Source organism: Monodon monoceros, unplaced genomic scaffold (genome assembly GCF_005190385.1).
Source record: "Monodon monoceros isolate NGI ecotype Baffin Bay Population unplaced genomic scaffold, NGI_Narwhal_1 Super_Scaffold_15, whole genome shotgun sequence".
Lineage (NCBI taxonomy): Eukaryota > Metazoa > Chordata > Mammalia > Artiodactyla > Monodontidae > Monodon > Monodon monoceros.
The window spans coordinates 54,213,397-54,235,020 of record NW_021703771.1 but is presented as its reverse complement, the minus strand read 5'-3'; positions in this window follow the sequence as shown (position 1 = coordinate 54,235,020).

Here is a 21,624-nt window from a genome sequence, read left to right as displayed (position 1 = left end):
TATTTGAAAAGTAATTGGTTTCCAGTAATTGTCAAGATGCCCAAACTTTCAAGTGGTTTACATAAAGAAATAAATCAGAGCCCAACAGATTCAAGGTATCTCTGTAATAATGTTATTATCATTTTCATTCTATTTTGCTTCATTGAATCAAGAAGTTGCAAAAGACTGCTAGGAATTGCTCATTATTCATAACTGACTGTCTATTTCCCACAAGCATATAAAATGTGTTCATGAATACCACACATCTCAGGTACCCCCTCCTCCCTGTACTATCCCCCCCAACATATAAAAATGTTTGATGTTGTTAGTTTAATGGTCAAAATATTCTGTTTAGTTAACATCTGAAGACATCCATGAAAACATGCATGAGAAAATTGTATGTGTCACAGTGGAAAATGTTTTGAAAACGATTGATATAGCTAGTCTAGGGCAGTGGTTTTCAGAGTGTTTTCCAGTGTTCCCTGGGGGTCCTTGAGATCCTTTCAGAGGATCCTAGAGGTAAAAATTATTTGGATAATAATATATACAAAGACTCTAGCTGCCTTGTTTCTCCCCCACCCCCTTTCACTTTAGTACAGTGGAGTTTTCCAGAGGCCACATGATATGTGATGTAACAACAGGTTGAATGTAGAAGCAGATTCTAGAATTTGGCTATATTAATTAGGCCAGGGATTAAATAAATTTGAAAAACATAAAATAATACTGCTCTTTTCACTAAGTTAACTTTGGTTTTAAAAATAGTTATTTATCAGGAAATATTTATGAGGTTATTAATGTTAACATTAATGAGGTTATTTTTAATGAATTAATTTTAATTGATGAATTAATTTTAATGAATTAATAAATATTTTAAACAGTTCTCAGTTTTAGTTTGGTAAATATTGATAAATTAACATATATAAACAATACTTCTTCTGAGCCTTCTATAGGTTTTAAGAGTATAAAGGGGTCCCAAGGCCAAGAACTTTGAGAACACTAGTTCTAGTGTAATGTAAAATAGACTGGGACTATTTTGTGCACCAACCCTGAGCTAGATTTCTTCCCACATGCCAGCAGTCATCTGATAACTGTGGACACAACTTTCTCATGTTTCTGGAAACAGAACAAACCAGATTCAGGAATGTACTAGTCATTATAGCTAGCAGATGAATAGAAATAAAGCCAAGGGGAAGTTTTAGAAAGCAAACTTTTCCATTTCAGTTGAAGATTTTGCTCCAAGAGCTGATATATATCTTGCTCTCTGTCCTACCATTTGACATGTTCTTCAGTTATCAAAAATATGTACTTTTCTACTAGAATTCCTTTGTAAATAGTAGTAGACTAGACAGTTTTGCTGGTGCTCGTCCTTTACCTAATGTGATAATCAGTTCTCTCTCTTTGGCTCATTCTTAGTGCTTCTACAGCAGCCATGGAAGTTACAACTGAGTTATGACAATTGTATGCCTGGGAAATAGCCCAACACGAAACAGTCACTGAGTCAGATTTTATAGTTTGTAAAGGCAAGCACGCCTTTCCTAACCCTGACTGTATCTGTACATGAATGTATGTATTGATTTTTAGATGTCTTATATTGGCAATATTAGCTATTATATTATTTCCAAAGTCCATGCTTGTTTCATTGGACATGACCTCATTGAGCATTGTATTGAATAAATGCTCTATTTTATTTATTGGCAAAGTCATTTATTATTTTTTTTATTTTTTTCTTTTTTTTGCGGTACGCGGGCCTCTCACTGTTGTGGCCTCTGCCGTTGCGGAGCACAGGCTCCGGACGCGCAGGCTCAGCGGCCATGGCTCACGGGCCCAGCCGCTCTGTGGCATGTGGGATCTTCCTGGACCAGGGCACGAACCCGTGTCCCCTGCATCGGCAGGTGGACTCTCAACCACTGCGCCACCAGGGAAGCCCTCATTTATTATTTTAAAGCTAGATTATTATTTTAGTAAAACTGACACTTAGTGCGCCCTATTACATAAAGGAAATAGCTTACAGTCATACGGGCAGCAAATATGTTTTGCAATGCCACATTTGCCTCCAAATGGTTAGGTTAGGAAATCAATGTTAAATGGTTTTATAATCATGCATATTTGAATTTTAATTTATTAATTATGGAATTATATGTCTATCAATGATCAGTTTAATACAACTATAACCTAGAAACTTGAAATATTTTTCACAGTGGTGTATCAGGGTCCTGTTTGGAAAACAGACACCACCTTAAGTATTTCAAACAAAGGGAGTTTAATGCAGTGAACCGCATTAAAAGTATTATGAAACTAGAGGACCAAATGAGGGAAGATGAGGATACCCTGAAATCAGTAACTGCAGAAACTCACTAACTCTCCTAAGGTTGAAGGAGCAAAGGGTTTATTGATGTTCCCAGGAGCCTATTCACATACCCCCATAGGCTGCTATAGAGCACTTCTGTATGAATTGCTGCAGTAGGAAGCCAGAACCCATATGCTCACTGAGCCTACAGGAATCCAGGAACTCATGGTGACCAGCAGTCACCAACCCCACCACTGCCAGAGCCAGGAACAAGAAAAAAATCACATTCTCCCTCCCCCTCCTTCTATTTTCATATAAGTACCTTCCATTGAAAGAACCATGCAGGAAACCAGTGGTCAGTGGATTCTGGAAAATAACTTTTCCAGCTCCCTTAGATATAAAGCAGAATATACAAGTGCCAATGTGAGGCTGGGCATCAACAGGCAAGGAATTTGCTGGAACTCTGACTAGAACTGAGTTTTCCCCTTTTGTTCTTCCCACTGTCCCTGATATCCATAGGGATCTATGAGATTCTAGGAAATATTACTTCATGCTCGTAAGTGGAGGATGTGAACTTCTGGGACTTTTACAGAGAGTTTGGGAATACAGACCCTCTCCTCCTTTGGATGGCATCAAGTGCAGGTGTCACACCTTTAACTGCCTCATCCATATTGTTACCCTGAGGAAAACCGGCTGAAGATGAAACTGACAGATGGAGGAGAGCAAGACTTAGAGAATGGCAGAGGCCTCATTGAAGCACATCGAAAAGCTGTCTTTTCTCTGAACTTCTCAATTATGCGAGCTCATATACAGCCCCTATATTGTTTGTCAGTTTGAGTTAGCTTTTCGTGTAGTATTTGCAACAAGAAACAACCTGATACATGATTCATTTCCTAGTGCTGGCAACAAACAATCCTATAGTCTAGCTACAAACTTTCATATTTCTGGCTCTCACACTTTCACAATCCTTCTAAACTGTTAGAAATATAAGGCAAGTGTGAAAAAAAACCTTTGCACAACTGATACATCTTTCAACCTTCGACAGAGTACATAGTAAAAAAAAAGATAATGACAAGGAGAAACTGCATGATAGTTTAAGGCTGAATCAATGGATATACAATAAACTTTATATCTATAAGAGAAGATATACCTTATATTCAAATGTCCATGTAATAATTACCAAACAGAGAAAGAGAAAAATAAAAAACTCATATACTTAGACTGCAAAGAATATTTCAATAAATTTCTCAAAAGTTTATTGGGCCATATTTTTCTGATAAACAATGTAGTTAAATTAGGTATTAATAAAAAAGTATTAAATGGGAAAAAATTCATTTCAAAGTTCCAAGTAAAGTCTCTAAATCTTGGACCAACAATAAAATCAGTATTATAATTCGAGACAATCTTAAAACAAGAATAACAAGAACACATTGTATTAGCACTTTTTGAACATGGGCAAAACTAACCTCAGAGAAAATTTCATAAACTTAAAATGTTTTATTACTAAAAATTAAGAACAAAACCAAGAATTTTTTAAAGGACACAAGAATAGAGAAATAAAATCCTAGATACAAAAATCAAAGTAGAATCAATAATCCAAAAGTTTTGTTTGAGTTAAAAATAAATGCACAATATAATAGATAAATTTTATTAAGAAAAGTGTAAAATATAAATAAGCATTATTATTAAGAATAAGAAAGAAAAACAGTCATATATAATGGAAGAAGTTAACATCACTTGAAAACACTATACTAATAAATTTGAAAATTCCAGTGACATGAATAACTTGGAACACACTAATTTCTGTGTACACACAGAAATTTTTCCTGAACTTTGGACTAACTGTGCCTTCTACATAAAATCTTGCTATGGTCTGAATAATTGTGTCTCCCCAAAACTCATGTTGAAATCCTAAATTCATAAAGGTGATAATATTAGTGGGAGGGGCCTTTGGGAGGAGATTAGGTGGAGCCCTCATGAATGGGATTAGTGTTCTATAAAAGAGACCCTACAGAGCTCCCTAGCCCTTCCACCTGTGAGGCTGCAAGGAGAGGTCTGCAACCTGGTAGAGAGCTCTCACCCAATTATGCTGGCACCCTGATCTTGGACTTACAACCTCCAGAACTGTGAGTAGTAAGTTTCAGTTGTTTATAAGCTAACCAATCCGTGGTATTTTGGTATAGCAGCGCAGATGGACTACGACAAACTTCTTCCCCTGGATCTTTGGTGGTTCTTTCTTGTCAATGATGTCTTCGCCTTAAATGTCACTTCCTCAGAGAAGTTTTTTTCTGGCTACTCATAATTCTCCAACCGTCCCTCAGCCTGTCATTCTCTATCATATCACATTCTTAATTTCACCGAAGCATTTTTTGTTACATGATATTTGAAAAATTTATTTCTTGGTTTATTACCTGTTTTTGCTTCTGAGAATGTAAGTTCCTTGAGAATAGGGGCCTTGTATGTCTTTACTGCCCAAAGCTCATAGAACAGAGGCACATAGCTGGTATCAATAAAAGGCTTAAATAAATAAAATATTTTTTTAGGAAAGTAAAAGGTGATAAGAATCACAAAACATATATCCAATAATCATGGAATTACTTCAAAAAATAGTTCCAAGGCTTGACAGTTTTAATGTTGAGCTCTTTAAACTTTCAATAAATGGAAACTCTCCATGTTATATAAAATGTCTGATAGCCCAGAAAATGATGCCCACTTATTCAGTTATACATTTAGAAAACCTAAAAGAATAAATTGCAAAATTCTTAGAACTAGAAAAAAACTTGTCAAATATTTAGATATAAAATAGATTATTAAAATTAATATTTTATTAAAATAGTAAAATAAGTATTATTTATTTAATTAATATTATTTAAAATTTCAAATTAATAAGGATTTACTTTGAAATTAAAATTTCAAATCAAAATCTGAAAGGACGTTGTTGGAGATGGACAAGTTAGTCTTAAATTTACCCAAATGTGCAGGAAAAAATTGACAGCTGCTAGTAAACAAGTGTACAGTGTTTGAAGAAGGAAGAATAAGATCTTAACAAGAAAGGCTGTGTGTTTTTAACAGTTTTGGGGAAAAATTGCGTACTTGGAGGAAAAAATATCTACTCTCTACCTCTTATACTGTAAAGCAAAGATTGCAAGCTGGCCACCCTTGTACCATAATTGGGCCACAAATGTATACTGCCTGTTGCATTGTATTTTAAAAATCAGAAAATTTTACATCAAAATATAAAAGTTGAAAAAAAAACAGCTTGGGAAGAAAAAGTAAATCGGAAGATAGAGCAGTGCTGGACCCACATTCCCAGATGGAAGCAGTTGGCAGGAGCAGAGGGTTGGTGGCTCCCCTGGTGCTCAGCAATTCGGCACAGTTCTTCCTGCCTCCCATTTTTATTTCTTTTCTTTTAATTTTTTTTTTTTTTTTGGTACGTGGGCCTCTCACTGTTGTGGCCTCTCCCGTTGTAGAGCACAGGCTCCGGACGCGCAGGCTCAGCAGCCATGGCTCACGGGCCCAGCCGCTCCGCGGCATGTGGGATCTTCCCACACCGGGGCACGAACCCGTGTCCCCTGCATAGGCAGGCGGACTCTCAACCACTGCACCACCAGGGAATCCCCTGCCTCCCATTTTATGCCAGCTTGCCTCACGCATTCAGACGAGTGGCTCCAGTCCTGTAGCCATTTGAGATGAAAAACTCTGGATGGATCAAGAGTTAGATATAAAAGATAAAACCATGAAATAAATTAAAAGAAAACACAGGTGGATATTAAACTGGTTCTTGTGAGTTGGCCTAACTCTTGGGTTATTTTTGTTAAAGAATGGTAACCTCCAGGGGTTAGAGGTAAGTGAAGGTTAACTATTTCGTCACAACCTCTCTATCAGATTATAGAGAAAGCAAGTCTCAGACCAAATTCTTCCCCACAAGCAGCCATTTATCCAATTTTTATTAGAAAGTAGGCAAAACATCTCAGGGATCAAGTTTTGGTGTCATCCCTAAGCAAACAGGATATAGGGCTCCCTAAATTCTTACATACTATTTAAGAAAGGGTTGGAAGTGTCTCTGAAATTTTTTATCCAACATACATATCTCAAATGCCATTAGCTTCACCTATAAGAACTCATCTCCCCAACAAAAATCCTTTTCTACCATTTGTATATCGATTAGCAAAAGTTCTGGTGGTGATTAGAGACAAGCTAGCTGAAGCATTGGGGTTCTTTGGAGTGTGGCCTTTCTGACTGAGTGCTAGCTGGTCACCCTTTGGATGGGAAATTCTAATTAGGGCAAATAGCTACACATAACAAGTAGCTTAAGCTAAGTAGCACATACATTGTAGCACACTGTCTATGCTCAAGTTCTTTAAAGTGAACTATAGATACCACAACACTGGCATTTTGCAGAAAAGCACTTTCCAAGCATAAAAGAAATGGAAGAAATTACAGTGGAAAAGGAAGGTATCTGATACCATAAAAATGACAAGTTTCTGTACATCAAAAATACCATAAATTAAGAGGGGAATGAAAACTGTTGGAAATATTAGAGCAGTTATTTCCTAAGTGAAATATGTACTGTGCTTATTATACATACATAAATGTACACATTTATATGTATTACATATATATGTGTGTGTTTCTAGCTTCCTCTTTGTCTTTTTATATGAATCTCATTATGCAAGATATGGTTACATGGATTTCCACTAAATGCTTGCTTTGGACTAAGCTGTTTCTTTCACTCCAGCATTCTCATCTGGCTTCTATGCTATGTTGCCGCTGCTGATTCTCTTGAGTGTTACTCTGCTGGCCACAGACCCTCTATTGGTCACTATTGAGGAAACCCCATCCTGATCTTAAGCAAAGAAGAAACTCCTGCAGTCCAAATAACTGGTTTTTTTTGTTTTGTTGTTGGGGAGGGCAGTTTTTTTTGGGGGGGGGGTTGTTTTGTTTTTTGGTTTTTTACCATGCACCAATTATGCACCACTCACTCAGAGGTACCATCCATGAAACAGAAGGACTCCACAACCACTGTCACGGGTACAGGAAACTCCAGAAAGTAGCTTATCTTTCTTCATTGTTGCTATTGCACCTCGCATAGCACACAGAGATTCCCTGAAGCCACCACAGGCAGGAGTAGTTCTAAGATAACATCTTGGCATCAGCATGATGCCTGCAGCTCCAGAGAGTGAAGACCCTTCCTCTTCCAGACAGAGGCCTATCTCATTTCCTCCTCTAGCATTAACCACTTCCTAGAATGATTGATCTTGAGAAAATCCTTTCTCTTGCTAAAAAATCATGGTCTTGCACCAAGATTCAACTTGTAATCACAGTGCTGTTCTACATTGGTACGTTTCTCAAAACCTGTGTTATTCAGTCATTCACTGGACATCTATTGTATAAGGCTGCCAAAAATCCACTTCCCCGTCTTTTGAAATGGTACCCTGAACTTACATTGGGAAAACTACTCCTTCACTATTGGATGCAACCACGGAACTATCAATCAAGATGTCCCTATTTCCCCTGGCCAAGGGATGGACATGTGACCCAAGCTATACCAATCAGATCCTTTCCTCTCCTTGGAATTTGAAGCTCATGTGGAATGTGGGAAAAGGTAGAAAAAGCAGTTGGAGTGGATCAACTCCATCTGGCTGTGACTGTCCATTCCTTTTCATTTTCCCCATAGAAACCTTGGCTTTTGACTTTTCCAAGACTGACTCAGGTTGTGTAAAGATGTCCCATGTTCTTCATTCCTCCAATATATCCCCCTGTGCATGTTAGGCTGGGTTGATTTTTGTTTCTTGCACCTAAAAGTCTAAGTGATACAAGTTCTACTCATGATAACATTTTTATGTAAGTGTGCTTTTTCTCTACATTTCCTGTTACTCAGTTGCATCTATCTACCAGGATAGAATCCTGCATTGATCTTACCAACACCATTCACTGATCTGGTCTACTTTCTCTTGAGATGCTGGATCTATCCCAGGATGAGGCTAAGATCAGATCGTGCCTGGAATGTGGTTATTGAGGTGAAATAGCTGTCATGACTCATTTTCAAATGATAATAGTTTTTTTTGCTTTTTCATTGCCTCAAATCAAATGCACTCTTTGAGTCCCTGAAGAAAAGAGAAGAAAATGAATGAAAGTAATGACCAGTGATGTGGAGGGTCTCCTTTCCCCTGTCCTTGCCACCTGGCAGGAAGGAATAGGCCAATGCAGGGCTGAGGTTTATTAGTTCTGGGTGAAAAGTTGAGTTTATCTTTGGGAAAGACACTCCCTTGTTTTGTGTTAGGCTTCTTAAAAATGTCTCTTTAAGTATTTCTTTAATCTCTTTAACCATAGGTCTAAAGCAGAAAGCTGCCTGTGAGACAATAGAAAAAAATTATATATATATATATATATGTGTGTGTGTGTGTGTGTATATATATATATATATATATATATATATATATATATATATATACACACACATCTATATATCTGCCCCGGGTTCCTGGCACAAATCTCCTAAAATTCTTAGAACTTCCTAAGTGTTAAAAGAACTAGGAGTGTCCTTTTGTCTAATATTTGGTGTTTGACCCTATTCCTGACACAGAGTTCCTAAATCCCTTGGAATTTCCTGGGTGATAGCAGTGTCTTTTATTCTAATGCAGTGACTCTTGGTGGACTGCCTAATGTGGGCTGGTCACTGGAAAGACCAAGACATGATTAGAAGTTTAGAATTTTCAGCCTCACCTTCTATCTTCCAGGAAGGGGAGAGGGGCTGGAATTGAGTTGATGATAATCGCGTCTGCATGATGAAGCCTCCATAAAAATCCCAAAGGTACCAAGTTCAAGGAGCTTCTGGGATGTTAAACAAAGTGGAGGTGCTGGGAGAGTGGTGTGCCCGGAAAGGGCTTGGAAACCCCACAATCCTTCCCACATACCTTTCCTTATGCATCTCTTCCATCTGGCTGTTCATCTGTATTCTTTGTCATATTCTTTTATAATAAATTGGTAGTAAGTAAACTGTTTTCCTGAATTCTGTGAACAGCTGTAGAAAATTAATTGAACCTGAGGAGGTGGTTATGGGAACTCCAGTTTACAGCTGATCAGTCAGAAGTACAGGTAACAACCTGTACCCTAGACTTGCTATTGGCCTCTGAGGGTGGGGGCAGCCTTGTGAGACTGAGCCTTTAACCTGTGGCGTCAGATGCTATCTCTTAGTAGTGTCAGAATTGAGTTAAATTGTAGGACGCCCAGCTGGTGTCACAGAATTGCTTGGTGTGTGGAAACCCCCCCACAGCTGATGTCAGAAGTATTGTGAGTCTGATAGTAATGTGAGAGTAAAGGAGAAACACAGGGATAATATAGGTTTTCTTTATATTACCCGTTATTCTTGGAAAAGCCATTTTCATATTTATATATCACATGTTCTACACTTCCATATGATTTTTAGGATTATTTCTGAATTCCATAAAAAACCTGTTGGGGTTGTTTGTATTATACTGGATCAATAGCATAGGGTTACCCAATAAAATCCAAGATGCCAAGTTAAATTTGAACTTCAGATAATCAACAAATATATATATTTGTATAATTATTATATATATGTGATAATTTTTTTGGTGCAAGTGCATCCCATACAATATTTGGGACATACTTATACAAAAGAGTTTTTTAAATTATTTATTTGAAATTGAAGTTTAATTATTTTCTATTTTAATTTGATGACTCTGGCAACCTAATTTTGGAAGAAATGATATCTTTAAATATTGTCATCCTTTTCACAAACACTCTATCCTCTCCATCTATTTAGTGTTTATATCACTAAATCATTAGGGTTGTATATCTGGCTTATTGTGTTAGATTTATTCCTAAGTGAGTTAAAAATCTTTAAGTTATTGTAAATGAGAAAATTTGTTATTGCAGAGGAATCCTATTGATTTTTGTATAGTGATCTCATATTTAGCACCCTTGTAGAACTTTATTAGTCTATAAAGTATCCTGAATTTTTGTATTTACAACATCACTTAAAAAGAATGAGCTTTATTTCTTTCTTTCTAATCCATATCCTTTTATTTCTTTTATTATTTTACTGCATAGATAGGATCTCCAACACAAAGCTGAGTAGAAGTGGCAATAGCAGGTATTTTTATCTTGTTCCTAATATTTTAAAATCTATAATTTTATCAAACTATTATGTTTATTGAAGATTTTTAATAGATAATTCTTATCAGGTTAAAAATTTTCTACTTTTACTTTGCTAAGAGTTAATTATTATTATCATGAGTGGATATTTAAACTTATCAAAAATACATTCTGTACCTATAGAGATCATCATATGGTACTTTTCTCCTTTAATTCATCAGTGTGGCAAATAGAGTAACAGATTTCCTCATATTCTCAACTTAGTCAAGGCACACACAGAAACAAACACACACAAACATTGGTGGATTCCATTTGTTAATAGTTTGTTTAGAGAGTTTTTATCCCATGTGACATTAGCTTATAATTTTTCTTTCTTGTAGTGTTTATATCTGATTATGGAGTGAAGGCATTATTGGCTTTATAAAATGAAATCACTAGAGAGGAATTTCTGTTTTTACTGTCCTCTAAAATAGTTTGTATAATTTTAGGTTGATCTTTTCATTGAAACAAAATTCTCAAACTTCAGCATGCATCGTGTACAGATTCATCAGCTCATACCCAGGATTGCTAATTTAGTGGGTATGAAGTGGAACTTGAGAATTTGCAGTTCTAACAAGTTCTCAGGTGATGCTGATGCTTATGTTCTGAGGGCTAGACTTTAAAAACTACTGCTTTAAATATTTGGTAAAATTTATTTATAAAATCTCATGGACCAAGTTGTTTGTTTCATTTTATTTTCTTAAGTAATGGGTGCATTTGAAACTATCAATATTAATTCAGTATCTTAATGACCTAATTCTAGTCTAGTTTCCTTTTGGGTAGATTTGGTAAGTTATAGTTCTCTAAGAAATTGTCCACATTTTCACTTATGTTGACAGGATTATTCAGGATATTCTCTTACAATGTTTTAAATCTTTAGTACATTGTGCTCTGTTTTTCAATTCTAATATTATTTGTTTGTGACTTCTCTCCAGTGGTGTGCTGGAGCTGGATTGTACCAGCTTCCCAGAGCCAACTCTGTGTAACTCTTCCCAACATGTGCACCTCTTCCCAACATGTACACTGTGACATCATGTCTGTAGATTAAAATCAGAAATAGTGGGAATATTTAAACTATGGAAATCAGAAATCTTACAAATTAGCGCCTACCTCCACCCCAGAGAGAGCTGATTTACCAGCATAACTCCTTCCCTCTCTCTTTCTTTCTTTCTCTCTCCACTCCCTTCTCTCCCTTTTTCCCTCTTGTCCTCTCTGTCTTCCATCAAACTTGTTATATATTTTTCTATTTTATTAGTTTTATCAAAAAATAATTTTTTGAATTATTTGATTCTCTGGTTTGTATTTTTGTTTCTTATATTAATAGATATTTGATCTTAGTTGTATTATTCTCCTTATCTATTTCTAGGACTTATCCTGTTATTATTTTTCTGTTCTTGGAAGGATGACAGGCTCATTAATTCTTAGTTTTTCTTGTTTTGTAATATATACATTTTAAGCCTATACATTTTCCTCTGAAAACTGTTTTGATTGCACAAGTTTTGCTATATGGGAGTCTAGTTGTAATTCATGACTTAATACTTAATAATAAATACTGTCCGTTATTATTTCTTCTTTGACTCATGACTTATCTACAATTGTGCTCGCTTAAATGTCCAGATATTTGCTACTATGATTTTGATTTGTTTGTATATTTTTTAGGGTATACATTATTGGTTTTTCATTTTGTAGCAGAGTAGTTATGGAATGTGGTATATGTTATTCATTTTGGGGGCATTTGTTGAGAATACTTGGTTGTCTGAAGCCTAATCAACCTTTGAAAATGTCTTATTAGAGCTTAAAAAGAATGTGCAGTCCCTAATTGTCGTCTAAATTATTAATGTTGTTGCTCACTTTAAAAAATATTTTAACATTAACTATCAGTAACTATGCATTAACTGTCAGTTTCTGGGAGGAGGGTGTTAAAATTTTCCACTGTGAAACACTTTGTCACACTTCAATCTTCCTCTTTGCCTTCGAATCCCAGACCCTATGATATATCTCGTTGAATACTCCATGGGCAAAGACCTAGCTTCAACTTCCCTCTCTACTATTGCTTTAGTTCTATGTTTATGGCTCCTGGAGTCTTCTTGTCTTCCTTTCAAGCTGAGAGTTGTGTTAAGCGATTTAAAAAATATTTCATTCAGAATTTTCTTTATAGTCAGAGGGAAGCCATCTGTGCCAGCTCAGTTTGCCGTGTTTGTTCATGCTATTCTGCCTTCCAATTCTGCCTTGAATTTCTTTTAACTAAGATAAAAGTTCCAACTTTTATCTTTATTAATTCCTTTCCTCTGTATCTTATTTTCATTTACTATATTCTTTTTTCTAATCTCTTGGGTTGGACCCTTATTTTCTTGTCATTATTTTGTACTAATTTTGTGAAAACACTCAAGAGTTTTGATTTCCCTATGAGGAATTTTTTAAGGAGAGGTATATGTCTTGAATATCATTTTCTTAGTTTCCATTTGTAGCATTGCTCTTTGTCTGTTCTTCTGTATCTGTTTTTTAATCTAGAGGTATATGATGACAAGAGAGCTGCAAGGCAGAATTGAGAAAAAGGAAACACTGCCAAGAAATATCACATACATCTTTTTTAAAAAGAAATTTTATAAGGGTATAGTTGATTTACAATGTTGTGTTAGCTTCAGGTGTACAGCAAAGTGAATCTGTTATACATATACATATATCCAATCTTTTTTAGCTTCTTTCCCCATATAGGCCATTACAAAGTATTGAGTAGAGTTCCCTGTGCTATACGGTAGGTCCTTATTAGTTATCTATTTTATATGTAGTAGTGTGTATGTGTCAATCCCAATCTTCCAATTTATCCCTCCCCCGCCTTACCCCCTGGTAACCATAAGTTTATTTTCTACATCTGCAATTCTATTTCTGTTATGTAGATACATTCATTTGTAGCCTTTTTTTAGATTCCACATGTAAGTGATATCATATGATATTTGTCTTTCTCTGTCTGACTTACTTCACTCAGTATGACAATCTCTAGGGTCCATCCATGTTGCTGCAAATGGCATTTTTGTTTTTTTTATGGCTGAGTAATATTCCATTGTATATATGTACCACATCTTCTTCCATTCCTCTGTTGATGGACATTTAGGTTGCTTCCATGTCTTGGCTATTGTAAATAATGCTGTAGTGAACGTTGGGATGTATGTGTCTTTTCGAATTATGGTTTTCTCCAGATATATGCCAAGGAGTGGGATTGCTGGATCATATGGTAGTTCTATTTTTAGTTTTTTAAGGAACCTCATACTGTTATCCATAGTGGCTGTACCAGTTTACATTCCCACCAACACTGTAGGAGGGTTCCCTTTTCTCCATACATTTATTTATTCTTAGTAGATTTTTTGATGATGGCCATTCTGACCAGTGTGAGGTGATACCTCATTGCAGTTTTGACTTACATTTCTCTAATAATTAGTGATGTTGAGCATCTTTTCATGTGCTTTTTAACCATCTGTATGTCTTCTTTGGAAAAATGTCTATTTAGATCTTCCACCCATTTTTTGATTGGGTTGTTTGTTTCTTTTGATATTGAGCTACATAAGCTGTTTGTACATTTGGAGATTGATCCCTTGTCAGTTGCTTTGTTTGCAAATGTAATATCACATACATCTTTGTGAAAATTACAGTTTTCAGAGTTTCAAAGTAAATGTTTAAAAGCTAAGTCCTTCATGTGTCTATAAATTCTCAGAATTTTAAAAGGGGAAATTAGCTTTTATTTATGTTTTTAAAAGTTTATGAGCACATAATTTTTTGTTTAAAAATACACTTTAAAATTTTTAACTAGAAGTTCCTCTTCTAGTCAAGATGAACTAATAGAGACCAGATTTTACCCACATCGATTGTCTTAAACAACTACAAAAAGAGACACACAGGAAATGTAAGTTTTTGGACATTGGATAGCAAATAGCACAGGACTATGACCCCTGAGAGAAGGGAAATAAGCAGTGCAAGACTTATGTTTTTACCAGCTTATTGCCCAGAGACAGTTTTCATGCTGCAATACAGTTATAGGAACCTGAACAGCCTAAGTGTCTTGCTAAATTGAAGAGAAAAAAAGTAAAAGTTTGGGGGGCTGAGTTGGCTAGAATTTGCTCATGAAATTTCTGAAGAGAAAAAAACTGTGCAAAGAGAGTTCCAGAAGTTTTCAGAGGGATCTCTGGAGTCTTTAGCTGAGAAGTGACCTTCTCAGAGAAAAACTATCTGAGGAACATAGAGAGACCCACCATGAAGGAGTAGGCAGAATAATTCCTAGAAATCACTCAGGGTTGGGAACTGTTCATGTTCATATCAACAAACATGTAAACACCATACAACCCAGAGTTCATCAGAAAGAATTCTCAGAAGAGTATCACCTTAGTGGGACTACATTAGCCCTAGACTGAAGGCTGCTTTGGACACTGTTCAACAGTATCCTTCACTCTAAATTGTATGAGGTAGCCAAACACATGGCACTCAACAATGGACAGAGGAGATTGGCAGAGGCTTATTGGCCACGTATACTCACAGCTTGGGAGTGGACACCATATGCCATGCAGGGACACATGGGGGCTGAGCCTGGGGACAAAGTAACCCCAAAGGGCTGGGGGGAGCAGTTTCCAGGCCATGAAGAAGGGAGGAAATTTTTAAATTGAAAGACATTAATTACCAAAGCTCACTCAAGCAGGAATAAATTTGAATACCTCTGTATCTGTTAAAGAGACAGATTGTAGTTATAACACTTCCCACAAAGATAATTCCAGCCTCATCCTGCTTACCTGGTGAGGGAAAAACAACATTAATGCTACACAAACTATTCCAAAAATTAATGAGTAAGGAATACTTTCCAACTTGTGCATTAAAGTGATACCAAAACCAGGCAAGGCATTCCAAGAAGCTAAACAAAACAAGCAAATAAGAAAAAACACTCATCAATATGCCTCATAAGCATCTATACAAAAAATCCAAACAAAATTTTAGCAAGTTGAGCCCCTAAATATATTAAATGGGTAATACATCATAATCAAGTGGGCTTTACCCCAGGAATATAAAGCTGGTTTGACAGAAAATAAATCAATGTATTCACTAAATTACAAGATAAAAAAGAAAACTCATATCGAAAACATCTCAACAAATGGAAAAAGCACTTGACAAAATTCGACATCTATTCCTGATAAAAATACTCAGCAAAGAAATAACACAAGCATACTCCCAGAGCCTGAAAAGGAAATCCATAAAAACCTACAGCTGACATAATACTTAATGGTAAAAGAACAAATGTTTTCCCTCTAAAGTCAGAAACAAGACATAAATATTGGCTCTTCCTAAATCCATCATTGAGAGGAAGGGCTACATCATGACGGAGTTGCATATCTGGAGTGAAATTTCCCTCATTTATAACTGTGAGAGCACATGCAAGTGCCTAATTGTTTATTGCTCAGTGATAGAATGAATAGAAAGGTCACATACTGCCATATTCCATACCCTGAGAAAACCATAATTCAAAAAGAGACATGTATCATAATGTTCTTTGCAGCACTATTTACAATAGCCAGGACATGGAACCAACCTAAATGTCCATCAACAGATGAATGGATAAAGAAGATGTGGCAATATATACAATGGAATATTACTCAGTCATAAAAAGAAACAAAATTGAATTATTTGTAGTGAGGTGGATGGACCTGGAGACTGTCATACAGAGTGAAGTAAGTCAGAAACAGAAAAACAAATACCGTATGCTAACACATATATAGGGAATCTAAAAAAAAAACTGTACTGATGAACCTAGTGGCAGGGCAAGAATAAAGACGTAGACATGGAGAATGGACTTGAGGACACGGGTGGTGGGAAAGGGGAAGCTGGGATGAAGTGAGAGAGTGGCATGGACATATATACACTACCAAATGTAAAATAGATAGCTAGTGGGAAGCAGCCACATAGCACAGGGAGATCAGCTCAGTGCTTTGCGATGGATGACCTAGAGGTGTGGGATAGGGAGGGTGGGGGGGAGATGCAAGAGGGAGGGATATGGGGATATATGTATGCATATGGCTGATTCACTTTGTTGTACAACAGAAACTAACACTGCATTGTGAAGCAATTATACTCCAATAAAGATGTATATATGTAAAAAAGGAATACAACCTTTCCATGCTTCTCTTTATTTAATAACTTTTGGTTAACTTCTCAATTTGTAACAAATGATGAATATATTTTGTATCCCAAATTCTACCTAGCATTGATTCAAATTCCATGTAGTATTATCCTAAAGCCTATGTGTTTTGTTTTAAGAGAAAATGATTTTTTTTTTAGGGAGGTTACCGTGAAAAAAATAATAAAACACTGGTCTGGAATCAAAAGTTCTGATTGTGGTCTTGGTTCCACCATTTAGGCAATTAACTTATCCCTTCTTGGCCTCAATTTCTCATCCAACAAATAAGTAAAGGGCTAGACTAAAAGACTCTCTAATTCTCTTCCAGGTTAGAGGTGTTTTGTTTGTTTGTTTTGTTTTAATAAGTACTTAGAACAGTATCTCTCATACTTTAGCATGCCTCAAAATCACCCAGTGAATTTGTACACAGATTCCTGATTCCTGCATACAGAGATTCTGATTAAGTAGATCTGTGGTGAAGTCAGATACTTTGTATTTCTGACAAGTTCTGAGGTCATGATGTTATTGCTGGTCTTCAGACTACACTTGGAGTAACTCTTATCTAAACTCTAGAAATTATACTAGTTGCAATTCTGTTTCAAGACACTAGATGATATATTTTTGGATTAAAACTAGTCAGAAATACTTTAGTAGGGATATGTGTTTTAAATAGTCCATCATAAAAAAATATTTCTGTTGCTATAAAAAGTCAGTATTTATTGTTTTATATTATCATCTGGTTTTGGCTGGTTAATGAAGTACATGATTGGTTTATTTGTATGTGTTAGCAAATTTAATCTCTTTTATTGAATAACTTTTATATACAAAGTCTTTTGATTTGTATTTTGGTTTGTATTTTGAACATAGGTTAAGGGTCTTCTATCTTTCATGAATTCATTAGCAAGTGGGGAAGGCAGGCAAAAACACAAACAACTTTAAATAAAGCATCAAATTAAGATGTCAAAATAGTTCTTAAGAAAACACAACGTAACGCCCCTTACAAACAAGGGAGAATGAAGGAGAGATTAATTCTAACTGGAGGGTACAGAGAGGAGGAAACAAATAATATGTTATGACCTGATGACCAGATTCTGTTAATAAAGAAAATAGGAGCTGCCAGACTAAGGGAACCTATATAATAGATATGGGGACCTATTTTAAATTCTCTTCTATATTAGAAGACAACTAATATATTTGGAACTTTCTTTTGCAGTACTACATGCATTTTTCAAGTGTATTACTTTTAAATACACTAGGAAAAATTAAGAAATAACACCAAGCAGTCATTGCGGTCATAAAAGTCACTTTTAAATCTATTACAAAGATTTAAAGATTTTAAATCATTAACAATAATATCTTCTAAATTTTCGTGTTCATGAAGAGGATAAGCAAACATAATTAGTCAACTCAGACACTGGTCAAATCAAATTTACAGTAGAATGAACGATATTTCTAAAAATAAATTTTGGTAAAAACTACCATGTAACATATATTTTCTGATTTAATACAATACATAATCATATGAGTTATACATATAAACTATTCACATAATATCTGTGTAATTATATGAGTTACACACATAAAATAAATAAAATACTTAGAAATTAAGGTTCTAGAGGCAAAGAGGTTCAACCAGATCCTAGGGCTGCACCTATGAGTTTTATTCTTTTTTTTTTCTTTTTGCGGTATGCGGGCCTCTCACTGCTGTGGTCTTTCCCGTTGCGGAGCACAGGCTCCGGACGCGCAGGCTCAGCGGCCATGGCTCACGGGCCCAGCCGCTCCGCGGCATGTGGGATCTTCCCGGACCGGGGCACGAATTCGTGTCCCCTGCATCGGCAGGCGGACTCTCAACCACTGTGCCACCAGGGAAGCCCCTATTCTTTTATTCTAGTTCTCTACTTGCTTTATGATATTAAGAATTGTGGTGATATTCATAATGATTGCTATAATTTGTTGAATGACTATTATGTGCTATCCACATAATATACATTTTCTTGAATAATCCCAACAATCCTAGAAAATAAGTAGTACTAATGTCATATTAAATATGGAATAAACAAGTCACCTTTCAAATGGTGTGGTAGATTTATACTTGACACCAGAGTGAGCACTTTGCCCACATCAATTACTTTATTTCGGACGATTCTGTTTTTGCCTTGGAAGAAGAAATTTCTGCTCATTTAATTACTTATCGGTCAGTCCTGTTACCAGGCACATATCCACTCCTTGCTTTGTGTGTGTCTTCTCGTGATGGTGCTATGTACTAGTAATGAATCGCATGGGCCCAGATATATTTACAGAATGAAGATGTATCAGAAATACAAAGGACAATGAAACATACCAGAACTGACAATCTTAAAAACATGGCTGTAGAGTCTGAATGAGAAAGCTATGTAGGAAGTCAAGCCAATATGCACAATGTAAACATGTGATTTAGGACCTGAAGACAACCTTTTGGGCCAAGTAATGCAGCATGTTTAGTTAGTTCTAAATGAAGTATGGGACTGTAACCACATAGTCTGTCATTTTCTTTCTTTCTTTTTTCATAATTATCCAACCCTCAGTTTGCCTCAGAGACATTTTCTGCTCTTAAACTCTAGCTTCCCATGACACCTCCTTCTGCAAAATGTCCAAGGCTTCAGCTTTTGCTGGTTTCTCCGACACCTGTGCATTACTAGCCTGTTTCTGCTTGGATGGTGTGACAGATGAATGACAGCCACAAAATTTTTGACCCTCCTTCTATCACGAGATAGGGTCTACTTGCCCTCTTCTTGAATCTGGGCTGGCATGAGGTTATTTTGACTAATAGTGTTCAGTGAGAGACTATGGCCATTCTAGACCTTGTTTTTAGGAGGCTAGCAGCTTCTGCTTTGGTTTCCTGAAGCCCCAGACCACAAAATAAGAAGTCAGACTACACTGCTGGAGAGACCACATGGCAAAGCCTGTGAATGCAAGGAGAGGGACAGATGGGTCTAGCTGAGCCCAGCCCTCCCATTGACTGTGGCAAGATGTTAAGAGTGACAGTGAAGCTACCTTAGACCTTCCAGCACAGCCCAGGACAGCCCAGCACAGCACCAGGTGAAAACCCGTGAGTCAGCACCCTGTGGAGCAAAACAATTGCTCAGCTGAGTGTATGCAAATTCCTGACTCACAAAATGATGACATGTAACAACGTGGTTATTGTTTAAGCCATTAAGTTGCAGTCATTTTTAACACAGCAGTAGATAATGGATATTCTGAATCTTGGACTTAATTTTCCTTTTTAGGATAGTTAATGTCAGTTCTTCTCCTCTCTCTATCCAGGAAGATGGATGATTCCCTTCAAATCACGCCAAAAAAGCCATTCCTGCAATAGGTAAAGGTCTGTCTGCCTGAATTCCAGTTCCCAGTCTCTTGTAGCTGGTCCATCCCATTCTTCCTGAGTCCTGCTTATTTATATGTATGCCTTTTCCCACCTTGGTTTGTATATTGGTCTGTCTTTATAAAGTCTGCATGCCTTTTTTGTGTGTATGGATCTCTCTCTGTGATTGTGTTACAGTATGAATCTTTTTATATCAATTTCCCATTGCCTCTGTGGGATGTGTGTGTGTGTTTCTCTCTGTTGATACCCTTCTGCCCAATCCTTTATGTATGGGTCAATTTTTACATGTTAAATTAACTTTCCATTTTTCCTTTTCTGTCTCTGCCACTTTCTACTTACTTCTCTCACTCTCTCCCAGGACAGGTAGTACAGCAGAGCAGATTAAAGTACAGACATTGGAGCCAGATTGCCTGGGATCAGACCTCAGCTCTGCCATATACTGAGCGATGACCTTGGACCAATAACTTCACATCTCAGTGTTACAGTTTTCCCATTCGAAGTATGAAGATGATAATAGTGCCCAATCATAGAATTGTTGGGAGGATAAATATGTACCTACACACATACATATGTATAGGTATATGTGTGTCTGTGTACACATACAAATGTGTGTGCATATGCAAATGATAATTGGTCCCCAAGAAGCACTCTCTAAGCATAGGCAGGATTATAAGTTTTGTTTCTCACTGTGTCTCCTTGTCTGCATTCCCTGTATTCTGCTCTTTTCCTCCTCTGTTTTTCACCTTTCTCTAGAAAGTAACTGAAGTGGAAATTTAATTATTTTCAGAATAAATCAATAGAATTCAACATTCCCATTAATAATTTTAAAAGATAAGTAGATTGTGATACATTTCTCTCTCTTCAAAATTTCAATTGATATAAGAATCTTTAAGCTCATATGGACACTAACTTTTTTTCTCTCTTCTGAGGCACAAAGACTGAATATATAAAAAGAATCCTCAACCAGGCTTAATTTGTGGAGGGATTTCAACCCTTTTTTTTGGAGTGACACGTCTAACAGATGGCATTTCTATGAAGGACGGTTCTGTGAGTGAACTTGGAGCCCTGTGCAGTTTCTGACAGACCATCTCCATGTTTATCATTTTCTCTTCTATTCAAGACGGCATATTGTCTAAGGCTAGGTTTCTCGGAAGGATAGCAGCCCCAGCCGTGTGATTTGTACAGGAAGTGCTCAGGAGACACTGGGAAGAGAGTCAGGCTAGCAGGACAGGGAAGCAAAAGAAGCCAGGGAGGGGCCTTAGCCTGATCTGGGGGAATGTCAAATTCTCTGGAAGGTGAAATTCACCTCGACATATGTCCTGACTGGAAGGGGAAAGAGCTAGGCCTTCACAGTTCTGTGTCGGTAAGTAAATGGCCAAGGGCTGGGGCTGTGAGAGGTACATAAGCTCTCAGGCACCTTCAGCTCCTTTGCTCCAAGTCTGTGGGCAAAGCAGCTTCAGTTGGCCTTAGGCAGTTTCCAAAAGAGGTTGAGGTACAGACAGGAAACTGGCAGAGGGCAGGTAATGGGGATCCAACGTGCTCTGGGCAGAACACTGAGAGTGTCTCCAGCCCTGCACATATCAAAATGCAGGAAATGGGAGTGATAACATTTTAGGAATAAAATTTGAATTGGTTCAAATTTACATTTAAATTTTAGTCCCTCATAGGTGTTGGTGCTTTAACAGA